The 24462-nt window shown below is 35.7% G+C and overlaps 1 protein-coding gene and 1 pseudogene across 2 annotated transcripts in view; one reads left to right on the plus strand and one right to left on the minus strand.

The window, feature by feature from the left end:
• Window positions 1-24462, minus strand: part of PSMD14 (proteasome 26S subunit, non-ATPase 14) — a 104406-nt gene that overhangs the window by 46317 nt on the left and 33627 nt on the right. The gene's annotated exons all lie outside the window — the stretch shown is intronic.
• LOC145720837 (U4 spliceosomal RNA) lies at window positions 20218-20297 on the plus strand (annotated as a pseudogene).

The raw sequence follows: 24462 nt of genomic DNA on the forward strand, positions 1-24462 counted from the left end.
GGGAGGGATGGGGTGGCTGGGTGATGGACATTGGGGAGGGTATGTGCTATGGTGAGCGCTGTGAATTGTGTAAGACTAATGAATCACAGACCTGTACCTCTGAAACAAATAATACATTATATGTTAAAAAAAAAAAGAAGAAGAAGAAGAAGATAGCAGGAGGGGAAGAATGAAGGGGGGGGAATCGGAGGGGGAGATGAACCATGAGAGACTATGGACTCTGAAAAACAAACAGGATTCTAGAGGGGAGGGGGTAGGGGGATGGGTTAGCCTGGTGATGGGTATTAAAGAGGGCACGTTCTGCATGGAGCACTGGGTGTTATACGCAAACAATGAACACGAACTGCATTTTTTAAAAGTAAACTCTACACCCAATACGGGGTTCAAACTCACAACCCTGAGGATCAAGAGTAGACATCAGAATCACATGCTCTTCCTACTGAGCCAGCCAGGTGCCCCTGAACTGCATTCTTAAAAGAAATAAAAATAAAAAGAGTAATCCATGTAAAATACTGTCTACAGGACAGATGTTCAGGACCTCTGGTAGTTGTGAATATTTGAGACTATCACTTTTCATATGCTCACCTGTCCAGAATATCATACAACCAGGCAAGGAAGAAAAAGAAAACTCCATCAGAGACCCTGGAAACTGAGCTTAACTTAACCCAAGTTAAGAAAAATGTGGGGCTATGGACAATGTACCTACATTGTCTTTCGGCAAATGCTCCTGAGCAATAGCATCCTGATGATTCAAAGAGAGGAAAGAAATCTAAAAATAGGACTCATAAACAAAATTTTAGAGAACTATTTGGCATCAGTACAATATAAGCTTTCCTAACTTTGAAATAGAAAGTTCAAGGACAGACCAGTATGAAAAGATGAAAAATAATTAAGAACTAAAATCACACGGGAGGAAACAAGGGTAAAAATAAGATTATGATAAGTTTAATTCACTGATACAGAACACAAAGAAGATGTCTCAGAATGCAGAGTTAAAAGTCAGAGATGAAAACTACTAAAAATATAATGATACTAGAGGACAAAGGAGCTATAAGCTAAGAAATAGTTGTTCCTAAGGACAAAATAAGAAATAGAATCAATAAATCAAGATAAACATGAAGAAAACTTTCCTGAAAGAAAAAACAAATTTTTTTTTTCAACTTTCAGATCCTAAATGTTAGGCAATAATCAGTGAAGAAAGTATTATACCTTGAAAAATCTTGGGCAAATTTTTTTTTTTTTTAAGAGGGGGAGACAGGGAGGGGAGGGGCAGATGGAGAAGAAGAGAGAGAATCTTAAGCAGGCTCCATGCCCATGTCGGGCTTGATCTCACACCCCTGAGAGATCATGACCTGAGCCTAAATCAAGAATTGGACGCTTAACTTAGACACCCAGGCACCCCGGGTAAATCTTAATTACATGGATAAAGCAAAATTCCTAAAAACATGAAAGCAGAAAAACTAACCTGATGAAAAAACTGCAACTCAGGTTGACTTCAGATTTCTTTGCAACATTAAATGGCAGAAAACAATGAAAGAAAGTTTCCAAGTTTTAAGAGAGAAACCCTGTTGAGTCAGAAATTTTATACTTAATGTAAAAAATGTATGAAGGCCCACAAACATGTTACTAAGTACACAAGGTCTCAGAAAATATGATTCCATATATCCTGCTTCAAAGAACTTCTTGAATAAATAAAACCAGCTGTGCCCCCAGAAATCAAAATTAAAACCTGAAAAATGGAAAAGCCATCTGTTAAGATTATTGAAAGCAGTTAAAGACAGATATGGATCTAAATAATATAAATAAAGAGGGTTCAAAACCACAGATATTGTCCAAATAACAATACACGGCAGTGGAAAGAAATGAAGTAAACAAAATTCTCTATTTTACATACAGGAGGGGGAAAAAAAAAAAAAAACAACACCTCTAATTTAAGTGCTGATTTTGACTACTACAGAAATATGAATTAAAAAGTCATCTGAACAACTTAAAAATAACCATAATAAACATTAAAACAGAATGTACACCTTACAAAATCATTAGAGAAAGAAAAGCAAACACAACACTGATAATTAAAAAAAACAAAAAACAACCCAAATACCAGTAGGGAACCAAGAAGGGAGTGAAACAAAAACAGCAAATATAAGAAGGTAAGATCAAATATAACGGTAATGGAAAACTATAAATGAATTAAAGTCCCTTGTTAAAAGCCTCTCATAATAGATTTTAAATTGAAATTCAGGGGCCCCTGGGTGGCTCAGTTGGTTAAGCGGCTCGCTGCCTTCGGCTCAGATCATAATCCCGGGATCCTGGGATCAAGCCCTGCATCCGGCTCCTTGCTCAGTGGGGAGTCTGCTTCTCCCTCCCCCTCTGCTGCTTCCCTTGCTTGTGCTCTCTTTCTCACTGTATCTCTCTCTGTTAAATAAATAAATAAAATCTTTAAAAATAAATAAATAAAATGGAAATTCATGTATATACTGCTTACAAATAAAAATTAAAACAAAATAAAAGGATTGGTGAGATTTGTATACATTTCCTTTTGTAAACACAGCCGTAATGGCTACTATGTTTTACTCATCTTGCCTCTGTCAAGTGATACATTACAGTAATAGTTTTCCCAGTATTAAATCACCTCTGTACTCCTGGGATAAAACTGTTGACATGATTTACTTTTTTTTTTTTAAGGGTTTTTGTTTCCCTATTTACAAGTGAGACTGGTCTGGCATTTTCTTTTTTGTATTAAATTTGTCAGCTTTTTATATCCTTATGCTAGTTTAAAAATAAGTTTGAAATTTTACACTTTACCATTTTCTAGTAATATTAATATAGTTAACCCTTGAACAACATAGGGGTTAGGGGCACCAACCTCCCACACAGTCGAAAATCCACATACAACTTTTGACTCCCTCAAAACTTAACTACTAATAGCGCACTGATAACATAATTTAAACAATTAACATATTTTGTATCTTATATGGATCACATACTGTATTCTTATAATAAAGAAAGAGTTATTAAGAAAATCATATACATTTATAGTACCATACTGTATTTATAGTACCATACTGTATTTATTGAAAAAAATCTGTGTACAAATGGACCCATGTACTTCAAACCTGTGTTGTTCAATGATCAACTGTATATACTAAATTATCTAGGTCTTAAAAATTTGGAAAAGTTCGGGCGCCTGGGTGGCTCAGTCGTTAAGCGTCTGCCTTCAGCTCGGGTCATGATCGCACGGTGCTGGGATCGAGCCCCACATCAGGCTTCCTGCTCAGTGGGAAGCCTGCTTCTCCCTCTCCCACTCCCCCTGCTTGTGTTCCCTCTCTCGCTGGGTCTCTCTCTGTCAAATAAATAAATAAAATATTTTTAAAAAAAAATTTGGAAAAGTTCAATATTAAATATTTGGCTCTAAAGCTGATTTTGGAGCTGATCATTATAACTTTTTCAGTGGTATTAATAAATTCAGGTTATTTATGTCTTGATACTATTATATTGTTCCAGAAAGTTTCATTTCAGTAGATTACAAAGTTATCACCATAGAATTGAACATATTCTAATTTTTAATTGTTTAATATTGAAAACATTTAAAACTAAATGTGTTTCTCTGTATCACATTTATCACCATCCAGTTAGATTAATAATTTACATTTACAAAAAATCAAATTATAACACAACTTGGCTAAAAATATTGGTGAAACTTCCTAATTCATTCTCTGAGGCCAGTATTACCCTGATGCCAAAGCCAGACAAAGACACTACAAGAAAACTACAGACCAATATCTCTTATAAACACTGGTGCAAAAATCCTCCACAAAATACTAGCAAACAAAACTCAGCAGCATATGGAAAGGATTATTTTACACATGACCAAGTCGGATTACTGAAATGTAAGGATGGTTCAACAAATGAAAACTGACCAATGTAATATACCCGATGAGCAGAATGAAGGGAAAAAACCCCACATGATCATTTCAACTGATGAAGAAAAAGCATCTAACCAAATTCAACACCCTTTCATAATAAAAACACTGAACAAACTAGGGGTAGAAGGAAACTACCTCAACATAATAAAAGCCATATCAGGTGCACATGGGTGGTTCAGTCAGTCGAGTGTCAGACTCTTGATTTCAGCTCAGGTCATGATCTCAGGGTCATGAGATCAAGCCCTGTGTCAGGCTCCATGCTCAGCAGGGAGTCTATTTGAGATTCTCTCTATTCCTCCCACCCCCCACACTCTCTCCCTCCCCCTAAAATAAATAAATAAATCTTTAAAAAAAATAAACAAAAGCCATATCTGAAAGCCCACAGTGAACATAATATTCCATGGAAAAAGACAAAAAGTGCTTCCTCTAAAATCAGGAACTAGGCAAATATACCTCTTTTCACTACTTCTATTCAACACAGTCCTGGAAATTCTACCCAAAGCAATTAGGCAATAAAAAGAAGTAAAATGCATCCAAACTGGAAAGGAAGAAGTAAAATTGTCTCTGTTTGCAGACAATATGCTCTTACATGTAGAAAACTCTAAAGATTACACACAAACTATTAGAACTAATAAATGAATTTAGCAAAGTAGCAGGCTACAAAGTCAACACAAAAATCAGTTGCATTTCTACCGTGAACAATGAACAATCTGAAAAAGAAATTACAAAAGCAGGGTGCCTGGCTGGCCCAGTCAGTAAAGCATGGGACTCCTGATCTCAGGGTCATGAATTCAAGCCCCACAATGAGTGTGGAGCCTACTTAAGGGGGAAAAAAAAAAAAAAGTAATTACAAAAGCAATTCCATTTATAGTAACATTTAGCAGAATAAAATACTTAGGAATTAACTTAACCAAGGAGGTTAAAGAGTTGTACAAAGAAAATTATAAAACACAGTTGTAAGAAATTAAAGAACATAAATAAATAACATGAAATGGGAAACATATCCCATGTTCATGGATCACAAAATTTAGTATTAAAACATCAAAACTACCCAAAGTGATCTATAGATTCAATGTAATCTCTATCAAAATTCTAATGATGCTTTCTGCAGAAATAGAAAACCCATCCTTAAATTCATACGGAATCTCAAGGGACCCTAAATAGCCAAGACAGTCTTGAAAAAGAACAAAGCCAGAGGATTCAAACTTCCTGATTTCAAGACTTACTACAAAGCTACAGTAATCAAAACAGAGTGGTATTGGCATAAAAATAGACATACAGACCAATGAAGAGCATAGAGAGCCCAGAAATAAACCTTTGCATATATGGTCAAATAATTTTTAACAAGGGTGCCAAGACAATTCGATGGGAAAGGACAATCTTTTCAACAAATGGTGCTAGAAAAACTGGATATCCACATGCAAATGAATGAAGTTGGAACCTTACCTAACACCTTAAAAATCTGACTCAAAATGGATCAAGGACCTAAATGTAAGACCTAACCAATAAGAGAAGAAAACAAAGGACAAAAACTTCATAATGTTGATTTGGCAATGATTTCTTGGATATGACACCAAAGGCACAGGTAACAAAAGAAAAAACAGATACAGTGGACTTCATGGAAATTTTAAAAATCTGTGCATCAAAAGATACTATCAACGGTGTAAAAAGACAACCCACAGAATGGGAGAAAATATTTGCAAATTATGTATCTGACAAGGGATTAATATCCAGAAAAAAAGAGAACTAAAACTCAAAAACAAAAAAACATGATTCAAAAATGGACAAAGAACTTGAATATACATTTATCCAAAGAAGGTATATAAATGGTCAATAAGCACATGAACAGATGCTCAACATCACTAATCATAAGGGAAATGTAAATTAAAACTACAATGAGATACCATCTTACACCCATTAGGATGGGTACTATAAAAAACAAAAAACAGAAACAACATGGATGTGGAGAAACTGGAACCCTTGTGCACTGCTGATAGAAATGTAAAATGGTAAAGCAACTGTGGAAAAGAGTTATGGTAGTTCCTCAAATAATTAAAAACAGAATACTCTAAGATCTAGCAATTCCACTTTTAGGTATACACCCAAAAGAATTGAAAGCAGGCTCTCAAAGAAATATTTGTATAGCAATGTTCACAGCAACCTTATTTACAATAGCTAAAATGTGGAAACAACCCAAGTATACATCAAGAGATTAAAAGATAAGCAAAATGTGGTATATACATACAATGGAATATTACTCAACCTTAAAAAAGGAAATCCTGCAATATAGTACAACATGGATGAACTAAATATCATGCTAAGTGAAATAAGCCAATCACAAAAAGACAAATACTGTATGATTCCACTTATATGATGAGGAACTTAGAGTAGTCAAAATCAAAGAGAAAGTATAATGGTGATTGTCAGAAGCTGGTGGAGAGGAGTGTGGACTTAGTTGCTGGAGATATATATATATATAAGAATATCTATCTGATCTGGGTGAGGAAACACATTCTAATTTGGACATATAATAAAATATAAAACTGACAAACTAAAATTTCTGAATATTAAAAAAATTTTTTTAAAAACCCGAAAAAAACAGTTGCCCCATTTATGACAAAATGTCAATATATAAATTAACAAAATACTAAAACTGTAATAGAAACATGGGCAAAGAATATAAAGCAAGTAATTACATAAATACATGGTGAAATAAATATGAAAATGTTCAACCTCACTAGCTGACCTTCTTTAATTAAGAAATGCCAATTAACACATTAAGACGTTGTTGTTTTCTATCACACGAGTTTTACAATGCCTAATTTTGGAGTGGGTATTATAAAAGAAACACTCTGAGCACTGTTAGTGAGAATGTGAACTGGTATAACCTATCAGAAAAGCAACTGAGCAATATCAAGAGCCTTACAACTGCACAAACTTTTTGACCCTACTTTTGCACTCCTAGAAATTATTTAAGTAAACAGAGATGTTTGCATCAACCAGAATGTTCATGCTTCTTTTAATAATGCAAATAAATCAAGGAATAAAATAACAACCAATAATTAAAGAATACTGTTGAATGTTCCTTTCTCTGAAAGACAAATACCATATGATTTCACTCATATGTGGAATTTAAGAAACAAAACAAATGAACAAAGGAAAAAAAAAAGAGACAAAACAGTCTCTTAAATAGAGAGAACTAACTGGTGGTTGCCAGAGGAGGTGGGTCGGGGGATGGGTGAAATAAAGGGGATGAAGAGTATACTTATTTTGATGACCACTGAAAAATGTAAAGAATTGTTGAATCATTATATTGTACACCTGAAACTAATATAACACTGTATGTTCATCATACTTCAATAAAAATTTTAAAAAAGAAAAGTTCCTTACGCTGAGATCTCAAGATACTTCAGGTGCTAGATGGCTATACGCTGGGCAAAGATACTGAGGTATAGCTCTATTTCAAATAACTTAAGAATTCAAGAAGGGGAATTGTATGGAGTAGGAGTGGTCAGGGTAATGAGGTAGTAGTAAGAATCCCAGGACTGTGAGGCACTACCCAGCAAAGCAGACATGATGGTTTTTATTCTTCACCCACTGCAAGTTTCCAAGTCCTTTTAACTAGGCCTGCCCTCATGTCTCATATATGCAATCCTATGACTTTGATAAAAAACTAAGGATTTCACAAATAGAAACTGATACAAATGGTTTTAAGGTAGACTTAAGGTAACCATTGTTAGGCTATGTTTACATTCAACTAAAATGGACATGTGGTGATCACAAATAACAAATTATACATGTCTCATTTGTACAATGAAAAACATCTGAATAAATGCACAGAATTTGAATTACTTCAATCATCTTTCACTTTTTGAGAACTTATTATGTTTAAGAAACTAAGCTAAATGCTGGGTAAAATAAAGTGAAAAACTACACAATGATTAAATCAAATGAAAACCTAGACCCAAATGTTTTTGAATTTTTACACTTGGCTATTACTACTATAAAAATAAGTAATGGAGAAAATAGTTTCTTTCTGGTGCTTAATCAAACAGCATAGTTCTAAAGTTACCAGCTTATATAGTGTGTGAACTATTCAAGTTCTCTGCTGACCTTATAACAACAATTCCACTACTACCATAATAAATAAGTACAGAAAGTCATTTTTTTTTTGGAGATTGAACATGATGTAACTTAAATTTCAAGGTCCTTTAAAAAGAACTATTAGAGGGCGCCTGGGTGGCTCAGTTGGTTGAGCGGCTGCTTTTGGTTCAGGTCATGATCCCAGAGTCCAGGGATCAATCCCCGTGGTCAGCCTCCCTGCTCAGTGGGGAGTCTGCTTCTCCCTGCCCCCCAACCCCACCCCACGTGCTCTCTCTCGCTCTCCCTCTCTTTCCTGTAAGTGAATAAAATCTTTTTTTTTTTTTAAAGATTTATTTATTTATTTGAGAGAGCGAGAATGAGAGAGAGTACATGAGAGGGGGGAGGGTCAGAGGGAGAAGCAGGCTCCTTGCTGAGCAGGGAGCCCGATGCGGGACTCGATCCCGGGACTCCAGGATCATGACCTGAGCCGAAGGCAGTCGCTTAACCAACTGAGCCACCCAGGCGCCCAAAGTGAATAAAATCTTAAAAACAACATCTATTAGTTGTACCTGAAGGCACTGGTATAACTAATGTGGTATTAAGCAAAGGAAAAACTAAAATAAAAAACCAAAGAAAACTGGCCTGTATTTCACACAATGCCACTATAAAATAGAAACATACATATCACTGATAACAGATAAGTAAAATAAGAAACATCTATGGGGCTCCTGGCTGGCTCAGTTGGTAAAGCACGCGACTCTTGATCCTGGGGTCATGAGTTTGAGCCCCACATTGGTGGTAGTTTACTTAAAAAAAAAAAAACAACAAAAAAAACCCTAAATATTCTGTAACTTTATTGTTAAAAATGTAAATTAGTGTTACAATTTAAAAACTGGAATGGTTTAGTTATATATTGCTGTAAAAAACATGTAACTAAAATATTTGCATATAACCCTCTTATAAAAAAGAAACAGAAATACAGTAATCACATTTGCTACATAACTCCTCAATATTCAACAGGCAACTTTAAAATCACTTACATAACTCTGATTCTTCAAAAATAAGTTTATTTTAAAAGGGGAGAAAAATCCACACTTTTAAACTAAGAGTATAAAATCAGCTATTTAATAGAACTATAGGATAAATTGGTGAGCCAAAGGTACAAGCAGTGCAACCAACCTTTATATAGACCATGAAAATCTGCCCAACTGGTCTTATAACACCTATTATGACTCCATGAAGGCATTAAACTTATCTCTGTACAATGAGTTTTGATCTGCCATGTTTAGTAAAACAGAAATTAACAACCAGATCCACAAATTTTAAGTGTGGTTAACTTAAATGAGATACGGTCCCCACACTCCACCCCATTTAGAAGGTTAAAATCTTATCCAGCATAAAAAGCTGTGAGTTTTACTTGGGCAGCCCTTGTTGACTAAGTGTTAAAAAAAAAGGCATTTGCCATTATAACAGGATAAAACTAACGCCTCTAAGTGTTACCTACTCAGGCCTTTTAACAAATTTGTTAACACTATTAGTTATATTACTCCACCTTTCTCTTAGTGTGAACTGGTATCAATTATTTAGCCAATTTTATTATGTTATTAAAATACCTGCTGATTAAACATGAACCAAAGTGTCACTTAAAAGAAATGTAAAATAAATAGTATCACTGAACTGCAACACTCTAAAACTATCTAAAAATATAAAGTTATTTTGGGAAACAACACAAACATTTCAAAATTTGTCAAAAAGTTGTTCTAGGATTTAAATATTACACAGGCTTTATCTTTATAATGGCTGTTTAAAGGTATCTATTTGGTCTTGCATCACAGAATTAAGGTCTTTAAAATATGTATTTTTCAACAAAGAGAAAATAAATTTTATTAACAAATGGAGGTGGCTATGTTTTTAAAAAACAAAATAAAACCAAACATATACTGAATAGTTGACAGAAAAGTTTTAATTTATAGTATCCAATATCACCCAAATTTGACAAATGCTGTAAAAAATTTTAAAAATTTGATGAAGCTACCATCTTCAGTTTCTGCAATAAAATACCCTGAAAAAAACCAAGTGAACACAAAATAGGTGAATTCAAACATATATAAATAACTACCATGGTATTGTTTATCTACTATCTAGCAAGGTAAGAAACAACCTTTTAATACTTTAATTTTGTGAGTATTAAACAACTAGTGTGAAAAACAAGCTGCATGTAAACTATTTCTACTGCCTGAGCTTCAATGACTAGCTGAGGCAACCTGTTATAGGAGGTGTTAATTGGCAATAGGAGTACAAGTCAGAAGCATGCTCCCCATCGTCCTAACCCAGCAAGGCTAGGTCATTAAAGTGGAAATGAATTCTTTCATGTCGACTTAACCCCTTCAATGCGTGATTTCAGCTGTTTTCTCTCAATTAATTTAAAAAACTTGTTACTTTTTAGAGTTAAAAAAAAAAAATGTTCCCCAAAAAAGGTCCTTTGGCTGACAGTTCCAGTGACTATATTATTCAGAAGAGAAGAATAGAGCGAGTTAATTGCAATATATAATATTGCAACTCTCCCTTCTGAAAAATATAGAAACTAGTTATGTTTGCTTGTTTTAACACTGTAAAGAAAATATAGGAAATAGTGTTTAGAAATAGTTTAGAACCATTTAGTCATATAGGGTTTTGATTTACATTTCTGTTTAAGGATCCAACTTATCCTATGATAACTTTATCATCTTAACCCTAGGATAGGGCAATATTAATTTTTTTATTCCCATAATGTCCATATAAGAATCCTCAATTTAAAAATGTTTTGAAATATATATGAGTTAAACACCTTTCTAATTATGTTTTATTATTCTGATAAGGTGCATAGTCACAGCATATCCTAATGACTGGTTGCCAAAAAGCCTAAATTCCTTTTATGGCATGATCTTCGAGGTTTCCAGATGGCACATTAATTCTTAAGGAAAAAAAAAAAATACAAAAAGAAGGAAAGAAAAATAAGAATGAAAATGTCAAAATAATGATGCACTGCTTTCAAAATGCCATATTTATAAATACTAATATTCTTATATATTTTAAGCATTACAGGCATTTTAAATAAAATTCAATTATATAATATTCTAAATATTACAATTAAAAATTAACATACTTATGCTACATCTTTCATCTCTGTGTAACCCTGAAAATATTCCTTTAGTGAAAACAGTATCAGAGTAAGAACATTAGAAAACGTATAATACCTAACACTATGTACCTTGTGATAAATCAATAAAAAATTACTAACATGACAATACAGACATAATCTCATCCACTGTTGTAATATAGCTGGGCTCTTGAGTAATTATAACTAAAAATATGCTTATTAAAAACTTGGTCAGCAAGGTCTTAGATAATAATGGGCAATATAATGGTTTGAGGATATCAAAAAACAGAAATTATACTACAACTGATTCTATATTCCTTTCCCTACCTCACCCACTCTTCTTCCAAGTCTTCCAATTATTTGACAAACTCAGTTCTTGCTTCTATGAAAACTGACTTTCCTTCCCTAGGCCTACTGACCTCCTCCAATACAGCAAACCTAAGTAGCTGCCCTGGAATCAATATTTTGAGAACATAAAAATTTTAGTGGGAGAAAAGGCAGTGGGGTGAGGCTACATAATAGTAAGGGAGAGGGTAAGATGACATTTATAACATCACCTGGTTATAAAGACAACTGATCAAAGTAATATAGGATCTGAAAGCCTAATGTACATTGCCCAATCTGACATTTCTTTCTCTTTAAGATACTCATTTTAAAATAATTTTTACCTACTTAAAAGTGTGTGTGTGACATATGCTGTAAGCACCAATCACTTTAGACATCTATGAAATCCGTCTCACTGAATAAGGATCTACTGTCTCCCACTCTGGATGACTTTCACTCTGCTCCTTAGCAGAGGAAGGAGCAAGCACAATGCTTGACTTCCTTTGTTATACAGAAGAATCATTCACAGATCATCAGTTAGTCAAACTTCAGAAACCAGAAGATAACTACAAATGTTAATGGGGCACCTGGGTGGCCAGTCAGTTAAGCATCTGCCCTCGGCTCAGGTCATGATCCCAGGGTCCTGGGATCGAGTACGCATTGGGCTCCCTGCTCAGCGGGGAGCCTGCTTCTCCCTCTCCCTCTGGCTGCCACTCCTCTTGCTTGTGCTTGTTCTCTTTCAAATAAATAAATAAAATCTTAAAAAAAAAATGTTTAGGAGTGGCTAAAAACATGCTGTCTTTTATAACTGGAAATTAATTCCCACCATCAAGCAGAACCTTGAATGTCCTACAACAGACCATTAAGTTTTATCAAAACTGTTGCACAACAGACACTACAACTAGCTTTGACTTTAAAGGGCTTATAGTCATGGATGCCCCTTTCTTCTTTTACAATGTTCAACTACAGTACTATTTATTTATGAATTTAAATTATAAAACATGCAAAATATAAGTCAGCTACAAACTGGTTATTTTGGGAAGCATTCATAATCCATTAGCCCAACTTCTGAATTATATATTACATAATGCCATGTATGAAATGTTACACACACACACAGAATGTTTTTATTTATTCACTCAACAACCACAGAGCCCACTTGCTAGCTAAACAAAGGCAGACAGGCCTTGGCCCTTAAAGGTTTATAAACTAAAAAGTAAGCAAGAAAGAGAAAAAAAACCCATAAATGTAATATGGTAGATTAAGTGCAAAAATAGCCACATGTATAGGGGGCACAATGTATAAGCACAGAAGTCAGAGCAATCTATTTGATAAAATCTTTCTATAGGCTAAGAATTAAAGAATATGCAGAATTTTTTCAAGCCAAAAAAGGGATAGGGGAGTGTTAGGAAAAGGCATTCCAAGAAAAAAAAATGACTTATTTATTTTTAAATGACATATTTAAAGGCACAAAGATACAATACAGAAATCATCCTGCACATTACTGTTTCAGGCTTTTTAAATAATGCGCTAAAGCATGGGGGTTTTTTTGGTTTTTTTTTCAGATTTTATTTATTTATTTGACAGAGAAAGAGACACAGCGAGAGAGGGAACACAAGCAGGGAGAGTGGGAGAGGGAGAAGCAGGCTTCCCGCTGAGCAGGGAGCCCAATGTGGGGCTTGATCCCAGGACTCCGGGATCATGACCTGAGCCGAAGGCAGATGCTTAACAACTGAGCCACCCAGGCGCCCCTAAAGCATGGGTTCTTAAAATTAAATATAAGTTAATATTGCTTCAATTTCAATGGATGTTTTTCTGAGAATATGACTTTTTTATAAAGGCCATCTTTAAAAGAAATGCTTTTTCTTAACCACACTTTTCCCTTTATGAAAAATATTTAGCACTTTAGAATATAAATCAGTCTGGAATTCTGAGATGCTTTAAGATATATATATAGTTACAAGACAGTAGAGGAGAACATGTGTTTTTTCATACAAAATGTTATCTTAGGGGCAACCTAGGTGGCTCAGTGGGTTAAGCAACCGACTCTTGATTTTTGGTTAAGGTCATGATCTCAGGATCAAGAGATCAAGCCCTGCATCAGTCTTCACCCTGGGCTTGGAGCCTGTTTAAAATTCTCTGTCCCTCTCCCTCTGCCCCTCCACACCCCCCCCCCACTTGCACACACACTCTCTCTAGAAACAAAACAAAACAAAACACCCAAAAACAAAATGTTATCTAGTAATAAGCAGTGTCTCTGTGGTTTATAGATTTTGTACAAATATTATATGAGGCCAAGGACTATTTCTCTTTAACATATAGTTCTCAGAATAAAATATTGTTTTAACAAACAATATTACAAAAAGCTGATTACCTGACATTCAAGCAATGGATACCACTGGAAAAGAAGACACAGAGTTCAAGGCTAGGATTAGCTGGATCACTAATCAAAGATGCCAAATAAGTGGATACCACTGTGATCAGCTGTTACAGCCACTGAACAGCCATAAAAACCAGGCCCTAGAGGTGTTAACACAGAATACTAATAACCTTGCCTGTTTGGGTGTATCTTGCTTTACATTTTTCAAATACGTTACATTTGCATCTTACTCTGTGTTTTTCAAATATGTTATTTATATCACCTAATGAAAGAAGAGAAAAACCAGGAACAATATATGAAAGACTACTACACAGGAGAGGGAATCCAAAAAAAATGGGTTAATGTAGGCATGGCTAGGAGGAAATAAAAAAGACAGGAAAGCTCTGTGTTCAATACACTATGAAGCAGTAGGTATATGATGAATGAATGAGATGTGGTGCTAGTCCTTAACATGTATGTTGGAGACAGATAATACAAAAGTAAATATAAAAATGAGTGTATAATTATAACTTGAGTTTGGTATCAAAATAGGAAAGAGAACAAGCTTTGGAGATGTAATAAAAACAAGGCCTATTTTCAAAGAGCCTTCCCCAGAAAGCAAGTAAGCAATGAACATGTAAGCCAGTGATTCCTAACCTTGTTTATTCCTCAGAATCCCCTGGAGGGCTTCGGATGCCTGGACCCACCCTCAGAGATTCTGATTTAAATTGCTCTGGAGTGAGGCTCAGGAATCTCTTATTTTTTCTAACACACAGCCAAGGTAGAGAACCACGGATATAAACTTATAAACCAAAGGATTTCATTATTTTGAGGTTAATGAAATTATTGGGGTAAGTTTGCCTGGCTAATTGGCTAGGAATTTGAGAGATCTAGAGCCAATCGCCAAACAAATCACATTCAACATTAAAACAAGGTTTTATAATAATCTCAATTCAATGAAATGCAGAGGTTTTACAAAGTGTTGCAGAAGTATGAAGAAGAGATTAATCAAGTTTGAAGGCATCATGTGTGGTAATTACTGTTATCCACCAAATATTTCTGGTCCTTCTCTCCAGCCCATAATAGGAGTGCACCTCCTTGACCTCCTCTTAAAGTTAGATGTGAACATATGACTTGCTTTAGCCAATGAAATATAGAGGTGACCTGTCATTTCCAGTCACAGCTTTTTAAGAATCAGAGTTCAATGATAACATTCTGTCAGCTTGAGTCCCAGAGTAAGGATGACACACAGAATGGCACCCAGCTGATCCATGACAGACATATAAGCAGAAGTGAAAAAGAAAGCTTTGTAGTTTTAAGTCACTGAGATTTAGGGGTTGTTCTTGAAGCATAACCCAGCCTTCCTAACTGATACACCATAGAAGACTTCCAGAGGAAGAAGATTATTTAAGCATTCCAGAAGGAAAGTTAAGAAGTATAATTCAGGGGCACCTGGCTGGCTCAGTCAGAAGAGCATGTGACTCTTGATCTCAGGGTCGTGAGTTTGAGCCCCACACTAGGTGTAGAGATTACTTAAAAAAATAAACTTAAAGAAAAAATAAGTACCATTCATTAGACAAACAATGGGGGCAAAGGGCATTTGTTTTCAGAGACTACCTTATACAAAGTCATGAATGAATAAGCAGAATGACATGGGACACTTGAGGAATTATAAAATAGTATAATATGGCTAGTTTAGGATATGAGAAGGTTAGAGCAAGAGATAAAGCTGAAAAAAAGACAACTCATAAAGGACTAAAGATCTAGACAAGAGATCAACTCACAAAAAGGTCAAAGCAGCCATTCCACAAAACAATTCACATACGAGTCCTCAATCTTCTTTCTGCCCTGTTATACCTAAGTGAAGATCCATTTTCACCAGTAACAATGGCATACTATTATACATATCAGTTTAGAAAGCTCCGGTCGATTTTGATCCACTTTTAGGAGAGATGGCCCTCCCCCTTCCCTATCCCCTCAAGAAACACTACACTTTGGCTTGAGGACTGTATTTACCCTACAGTGAAGATGACTGAGGCCTTATGAAAGATGTTTAAACAAATGAATAAAATAATTAGTTCTGCATTTTAAAAAGGACTTGCATTTCTGGTGGCAGAAAGATTTACTAAAGGATACTGTGACAAGAAGGGTACAGATAAAGATTATGTAAAGGGCTGAATTAGGCAGAGGCAATGACAGAAGAAATACATTCAAGAGACTTTAAGAAAACAGACCCCAAACTACAATTCTTGAGGACTAACTATATAGAGGAAATGGAGTAGTACACTGTGATTGCATGTTTTTCCTGGGGAAGCTGGGTAAATACTAATACCATTAATCAAGATAGGAAATACCTTCAAGCCATATCCAAGATCTCCAAAATCCATTTCTTACCACCAGAATCTTACTGCTTACCACCATAGCTCTCTGATGATTAACTATAAATGTTACAGGGAATGAAATCCATCTATATCTCATTTTATGTAATTTTGTTTCTCCTCTTATTAGAAATTATCTGAGATCTCCTTTCTTTCCTAATACTTTGATTAAGCAAGACCTGACATTACAAAGTTCAAATTTAATCTCATGCAACTTTAATAACATTATATCTAGTACATCTGCAAATAGTGGTTTAGGCCTGCCTAAAGAGGAACAATTTAAGACTACCAAAAACCATGACAGCAATCAGTTACTCACTCAAAATTAAACACAGTAACAGCTACTCTTAGCAGGACTAGTATTCTTCCTTCTCAATATAAAGCACTGAAGTTCTTTATCCCTAAGCAGAATTGATGAATTAAAAAAATACATAATTCTCAGTTAAATTTGAATTTCAAATAAATGAATATTTCTAATATGTACATTCCTTGCAATATTTGGGACATACTTCTATTTTTAAAATACTTATTGTTCATATGGAATTCAAATTTAACTGGGCATCCTATGTTTTATTTTGTGATTTAAATACAGCAACCCTATTCCCAAGTAACTATTAAGTACCCTTTTCTTTTTGAAGATTTATTTATTTATTTATTTATTTGAGAGAGAGAGAGAGATGCACACGCGTGCACACGCACTCGTGAGCACACACGAGTGGGAGCAGGGGCAGAGAGGCAGAGAGAGTGGGAGACAGAGAATCTCAAGCAGACTCCCTGCTCAACGCAGAGCCTGACACAGGGCTCGATCCGAGCCAAAACCAAGAGTCGTTGCTCAAACAACTGTGCCACCCAGGCACCCCTATTAAGTACTTCCTAATCTAAGTCCATATTTTAAGTCTCTTTCCCATTTTATTTGTTCTGCCTAGCTTAAGCCAGAGGCAACTTTATATTACTACACATACCAGTAACTTTTTTAAAACCTACTGCTACTTCTGGGGGCACCTGGGTGGCTCAGTAGGTTAAGCAGCTGACTCTTCATTTTGGCTCAGGTCAGGATCTTAGGGTCCAGAGATTGAGCCCAGCTTCGGGCTCGTGCTCAGCCAGGAGGCTGCTTGAGGATTCTCTCTCTCCCTCTCTCTCTGCCCCTCCCCTGGCTCCCGAGTGCACTCTCCTACCCCTCATAAATAAATAAATAAATCTTAAAAAGAAAACAAAACTGGGGCGCCTGAGTGGCTCAGTCGGTTGGGTGTCTGCCTTCGGCTCAGGTCATGATCCCGGGATCCCGGGATCGAGTCCCACATCGGGCTCCTTGCTCCGCGGGAGGCCTGCTTCTCCCTCTCCCACTCCCCCTGCTTGTGTTCCCTCTCTGACTGTGTCTCTCTCTGTCAAAAAAATAAATAAAATCTTAAAAAAAAAAAAAAGAAAACAAAACTAATGCTACTTCTTTATCTTTAAATAAGTAATACTTTGAAGACTAAAGCACCCTGACCAAAAGGTCATTGAGTTCCCTTTAATAAAAAAAATACAAATGAAATTATCATCTTAATGATATTCACATATTCCTATTCTTTTGGAAATTAGCATCTACTTTGAAATGCCTTCTCTTACCAGATGCTAAAATAATCATTCATTAACCAACAAATATATCTTTTACTTTAGGCAACAAAACATAGTTCAGAGTACACTGTCTCCTGCTGGTCTCTCCAACCTCTGTCCCAGGTCTAGCTGACAGTAGATTCTCCATGCAGGCCCTGAGCAGTGCTCCTTAGCTCCCCTAGATTTTCTTTGCTACAAACTCTTCTCCTTATTATGTCATTAAGTCTCCATTTAGTAAAATACTCTGTAAGGGCTTTGCATTCACTTGTTTGTAACTCCACCACAGCATCTGGGGGAATGCTCTGCATATTACTACTGCTCCCTGATAGAATGTCTTAATAGAAAAGTCAAAAAGTTAAGAGAAGGCTATGGACATAACTGAAAGAATTCCACACTAGATAAAGATTACCCAACACCCACACAAAAGATGCTCAATAACTCTTCAATCTCTTTATAAATAAATGCCGTTTTAGCTTTTATTTTTGATCATTATCTCACCCACAAACATGCCAGCAGCAGGCATTCTGATGCCTCTGTGAGCCAAGCATACATGAAAATGCCAAAGGCAATCCTTTGCTTGTGTGGTCTCCATTAAGAACTTTAGATCCCTTCTCCTGGATAAATATATCCAAAAGGCAGAATAAATGAGAGGCTACAGAAAAGGAAACTAATATGCTTGAAGCATACTAGAAAAAGAACAAGAAGCTGAGACAGTAAACCAAGTAGGTAGCAGACTGGGCCCAAGGGTTATTCATTTAGACAACTGATCTTTCTAAGGCTTAAGAGTAGAAAGTTGCTTTCCAGGGCGTGAGAGAAGCCAGTGAGGCACCTATATCAGCAGTTGAGAGGAAGAGAGAGCCAAGTGACAACTATCTACAGCATGAAGAACTAATGTTCTTTTCTAGTCATTGTTAGATTGTTACTTTTAAACTTTGTTTCTTTTAAAACTTATAAAATATTTAAGAGGTACAAAAGATCTAATATTAATGCAATATACTCTCATTACCCAGCTTATGAAATAAAACATCATTAAAACAGTTGGGCTGAAGTTCCTTTGTCATCCTCTCTGACTGAATGCATCCTCTCCAAACCCCCAGGTGTAGCCACTACTCTAATTTTGGTGATTATCAACATTTCTTTATATCTTCATTATAAAAGTATACGTAGATAAAGTATTATAGTATTTGCATGTTTTAAATTCTATATGAAAATTTCATATAGAATGTACTATTCCTCCATTGCTTTATTCATTATATTAGTGTGGATTAATCATGTTGGCATGTGAAGATCACCTTCTTTATAAAAATTCCACTATTAAGCAAAATTATGTACATTCTCCTACTGCTGATGGACAATTAGGTTGTTTTCAATTTCTTGATATTATAAAATAGAGATCAAAACTACAGCCTGTGGGTGAGCCAGCTGACTGTTTTTGAAAATGAAGTTTTACTGGAACGCAGCCAGGCCCATTCATTCTTTTTTTTTTTTTTTACGTATGGTTGCTTTAACACTACGTGGTAGAGCTGAATTGAGTAAGTGCAACAGAGAACATTTGGTTCCCAAGCCTAAAATATTTACAATCTGGCCTTTTAAGGAAAGGATACCAACCCCTGCTATTAACAATGCTGTTATGAATGTTCCCCTATCCATGTGGGAGACTTTCACTAGGGAACATAATTAGGAAAAGATCTGCTAGGTTGTAGAGTAGGCCAATCTTTATCATTACTAGATTTTTCCAAACTATTTTTCCAAGGTGGTTGGTTATACACTTTTATAGACCATTCATGTTTCTTCCAATGTTTGTATCTTTGCCCATTTAAATATGGACATCTTTCTTTCTGATTTGCAGAAGCTAAATATATATGTAGATAACTACTGCTTTGTCCACTATGTTAGATATCTCTTTCCCAATCTGTGGCTCACCATTTTGCTTCTTACCTTCATGTCTCAGCTGCATCTGAAAAATGAAGATTATAACATAATCCAACTTCATACAGTTGTTGTAAAGAGTACCTGAGTTAATAGATTTAAAGTACTTAGAACAGTGTCTGGCACATGTAAGTGCTCTACAAATGCTAACTATTTATTCTACAGTGGTGTTTTTGGAAAATGAATTTTAAATTTCAATGTAAATTAATTTATCAATCTATCCCATTAGTATTTGTGCTATCTTGTTTAAGAAATCCAACCCTACACATTCAATTATGTGTCCACTAAGCAATACATATCTCAACCTATGTTTATTTACTACTTCTGAATGCTAAGAAAGAACAACACTTTCAGTTAACATGGTTTCAATTAACTATTCAGTTTCAATATATTTTCTTCAGTATAATTTTAATACTGATCTCTATGAAATTCAAGTAGAAAATAGAAACTCATCGAGAATATCTAGTCCAACACAAGTTCTGCCCCTTTGTGCAGTGGCAGTATTGTAGGCAGTGAGGTTTATCCAGGGCGCGATTATTGCTAATTGAAAAAGTAAATAAAAGAGTGATCCGCTGATGTCCAAGATATAGTAACAGAGACTAAATTTACACTCCCACCTAAAAATGGATAAAACTATATAAAATAACAATTTGTAGGACATGGCTGATAGGCAACAAAGGACAGTGATAGCTGAGGACTGTGAAACACAGAGATAAGCCGTACTACCACCCAAGCTTATTGCCTTAAGACAGTTTCCAGGCTACAGTGCAGGAGGAAGGAAACCAGGCAGAGAGTCTAGTGGACTCCCTAAACTGACATGATGGAGCTGAGATTACTGGGAAACCAAAGTAGCTAGAGCTATCAGGACGGAGTACTGATAATAGCTAAGAAAATAACTGCTAAGAGAGAAAACTCTGGAGATCTTGAGGGTCCTCCTTGAGTATTCAGCTGAGTACTGTTAAGTGCATGTGTGTAAAGAAACTACCAAAGTCTGGGGAAAGGATTAGAGAAGAATACCTCCCTCTCACATAGCACTGAAAATAGTGTCTGTTCCCACCAACCAAACTGAAAAACCTCCAATGCAAAGGCATCGATTAGACAGAAGGGTCTAAGCATTACTCCAGATTCACCTTATAATTTTTAAAAGCAAAACTAGAAAGAATCAAACAGATTCCAAGTAACGTACTGCATCTTATAACAAATACCGAGAATATTTATAAGAGTAAAAAACAGCCAGCATACAAGGCAAAATTCAGTCAGGCACTAGTGAAAAATTACCAGGCATGCAAAGAAGAAAATATAACCCACAATGAGGAGATCAATCAATCAACTGAAACCAATCCAAAACTGACAAAGATGTTAAAATTAGCAGACAAGGACACTAAAGTGTTATAATTGCTAAAACGTGGAGACATGGAAGACAAAAATGACCCAAATCCAAGTTCTTGAGGTGAAAACTGCAATAAGTCAGCGGCGATAGGATGACATAGGCATGAATTCAGAGAGGCTTGGTAGAGCTTTCACTCTACAATGTCCATGGCTGGCCAAAAGGTGAAAAAATATTGTAAGATGAAAAATACACTGGATGGCATTAATGGAAGATTAAATCTTGCACAAGAAAAAATGAGTTAACCTGAAGACACAGGAATAGAAAATGAAACACAGAGGCCAAAATGATAGGAAAAAAAATTAACAGAGCCATAAATGAACTATGGGACAACTACAATGAGAAAAATATATATGTCTTTGGGATCCTTGAAGGAGGGGGGGCAATAGGAAAACAGAAAAATATTTAAAGAATATCAAAATTTGTTGAAACTTGATGAAAGTAATAAACCTACAGATATAGGAATCTCAAAGAACCACAAGCTCAAGAAACACAAAGTAAACCACATCAACGCACATCATAACCCAAAGACCAGTGATAAGAGAAAAAATCTTAAAAGTATTACAGAACTAGGATAAATACAGAGATCAATAAAACAGAATTAAAGTTCAGAAATAAATCCTAACATTTCAAGTCAACAGGTCTCTGATAAAGGGACCAACACAATTCAATTGGAATAGTCTTTTCAATGGTGCTAGGAATATTTACATGCAAAAACATGATCCCCCACCTCACACCATGCACAAAGTGGATCACAAAAAAAAAAAAAAAAAAAATGTAAGAGCTAAAATCACAGGGGCACCTGGGTGGCTCAGTCAGTTAAGCATCTGCCTTCAGCTCAGGTCATGATCTTGGGGTCCTGGGATCAAGGCCCACACTGGGCTCCCTGCTCAGTGGATAGTCTGCTTCTCCCTCTCCCTCTGCCCCTCTTCCCCCCACTCATGCTCGCTCTCTCTCTCAAATAAATAAATAAAATCTTAAAAAAAAAAAGCTAAAATCATAAAACTCTTAGAGAAGAAAACTGAGGAGTAATTTTTCATGAACTTTGGTTAGACATTGATGTCTTAATACAATATCAAAGGCACAAGTTATAAGAGAAAACTGATACACTGGACTTAAATAAAAATTAAAAACTTGTGTTACAGGGCGTCTGGGTGGCTCAGTCAGTTAAGCAACAGACTCTTGGTTTTGGCTCAGGTCATGATCTCAGGGTCCTGAGATCAAGCCCCATTTTGGGCTCCCTACTCACTGGGGAGTCTGCTTCCCCTCTCTCTCCCTCTGCCCCTCCACCTGCTCCTGTGCACGCACGTGCACACTCCCTCTCTAAAACAAATAAATAAATCTTAAAAAAACACAACTTTTGTGTTTCAAAGGTCAGCATCAAGAAAGGGAAAAGACGGGGTGCCTGGGTGGCTCAGTCGTTAAGCGTCTGCCTTCGGCTCAGGTCATGATCCCAGGGTCCTGGGATCGAGCCCCACATTGGGCTCCCTGCTCTGCAGGAAGCCTGCTTCTCCCTCTCCCACTCCCCCTGCTTGTGTTCCCTCTCTCGCTGTGTCTCTCTCTGACAAATAAATAAATAAAATCTTAAAAAAGAAAAAAAAAGAAAGGGAAAAGACAGCCCTTGGATTCAAAGAAAATATTTGCAAATTATATAAGGAGGCTTATATATGTAATATATAAATTTTTACAATTTTTACAATTCAGTATTAAAAAGAAAAATAACCCAACTGTTTAAATGGGCAGCAGAACTGCATTTAAAAAATGTTATATCCTTCAGGTGTAAGGAAAATGACAGAAATACAGATCTACGCAAAGGAAAGAAAAGAACACAGGAAATAATAACTACATAGGTAAATATATTATTTTTTCTTATTATTTAAATTTCTTTAAAAGACAATAGACTGCTGTGTCAAAGAACATGGTAGTTCCTCAAAATCTTAAAAACAGAATTAACATATGATCCAGCATTCCACCTCTGAGCATATACCCAAAAGAACTGAACACAGAGATTAGAGCTGATATTTGTACACCAATGTTCACAGCAGCATTATTTATAATAACTAAATGTGGAACATCACAAATGTCCCTCAAAAGATGAATAAACAAAATGTAATTTATCATACAATGGAATATTATTCACCTTAAGGAAGGAAATTCTGACACATACTACAAGGGTAAGAAGATATTGAAGATATTACGCTAAGCGAAATAAGCCAGTCACAAAAGGACAAATATCATACGATTCGATTCCACTCATATGAGGTACCTAAAGTAGTCAATTCATACAGATATAAAGTAGAATGGTGATTGCCAAGGGCTGGGGGGGGGAGGGGGAATGAGGAATTATTGTTTAATAGGTACAGAGTTTCTGTCTGGGAAGATGAAGTAGTTCTGGAGATGGATGGTTACACAACAGTGAGAATATACCTAATGCCATTGAGCTGTATACTTAAGAATGGTTAAAGTGGTAAATGTTATGTTACATATATTTTACCACAACAAAAAAATAAGACTACTTAGGCAAAAATAATAAAAATATACCATGAAGTTTACAACATAGGTAAAACTAAAATGTGTAACAACAATGATACAAATGTTAAGAGGGAAGATATAAAGTACACTATTTTAACATTCATATAAGTAGTACACATCACCTGAAGGCAAATTGATAAGTTAAAGATATATACATAGGGATGCCTGGGTGGTTCAGCTGGGTGAGTGTCCAACTCTTGGTTTCAGCTCAGGGCATGATCTCATGGGTTGAGGTGATCGATTGATCAAGCCTGCATCAGGCTCTGTGCTTGGTGGGGAGTCTGCTTGAAAAGAGTCTCTCCCTCTGTCCCTCTCCCCACTTGTGCATACACACACTCTCTCTCTCTCTCTCAAATATATAAATAAATAAATCTTTTTTAAAAAGATATATTCTGGGGTGCCTGGGTGGCTCAGACGGTTAAGCATCTGCCTTCAGCTCAGGTCATGATCCCAGCGTCCTGGGATCAAGCCCTGCATTGGGCTCCCTGCTCAGCTGGAAGCCTGCTTCTCCCTCTCCTACGCCCCCTGCTTGTGTTCCCTCTCTCTCTGTCTCTATGTCAAATAAATAAAATTAAAAAAAAAAAGATATATACTATAAATCCTGAAACAAATAATAAACTAACAAGAAAGTTATAGCTAGAAATCCAACAAAGGTAATATAATAGAATTATTTAAAAACTCAATCTAAAAGGAGGCAGAAAAGAAAAAAAGACACAAAAGAACAAGTGAGAAAAACAGGTAAACAGTAATATGATAGATTTAAATGCAATCATATCAATAATTGCATTAAATGTAAATGACCTAAATAT

This window comes from Leptonychotes weddellii, chromosome 3 (genome assembly GCF_054177405.1).
Source record: "Leptonychotes weddellii isolate Sample4059 chromosome 3, ASM5417740v2, whole genome shotgun sequence".
Lineage (NCBI taxonomy): Eukaryota > Metazoa > Chordata > Mammalia > Carnivora > Phocidae > Leptonychotes > Leptonychotes weddellii.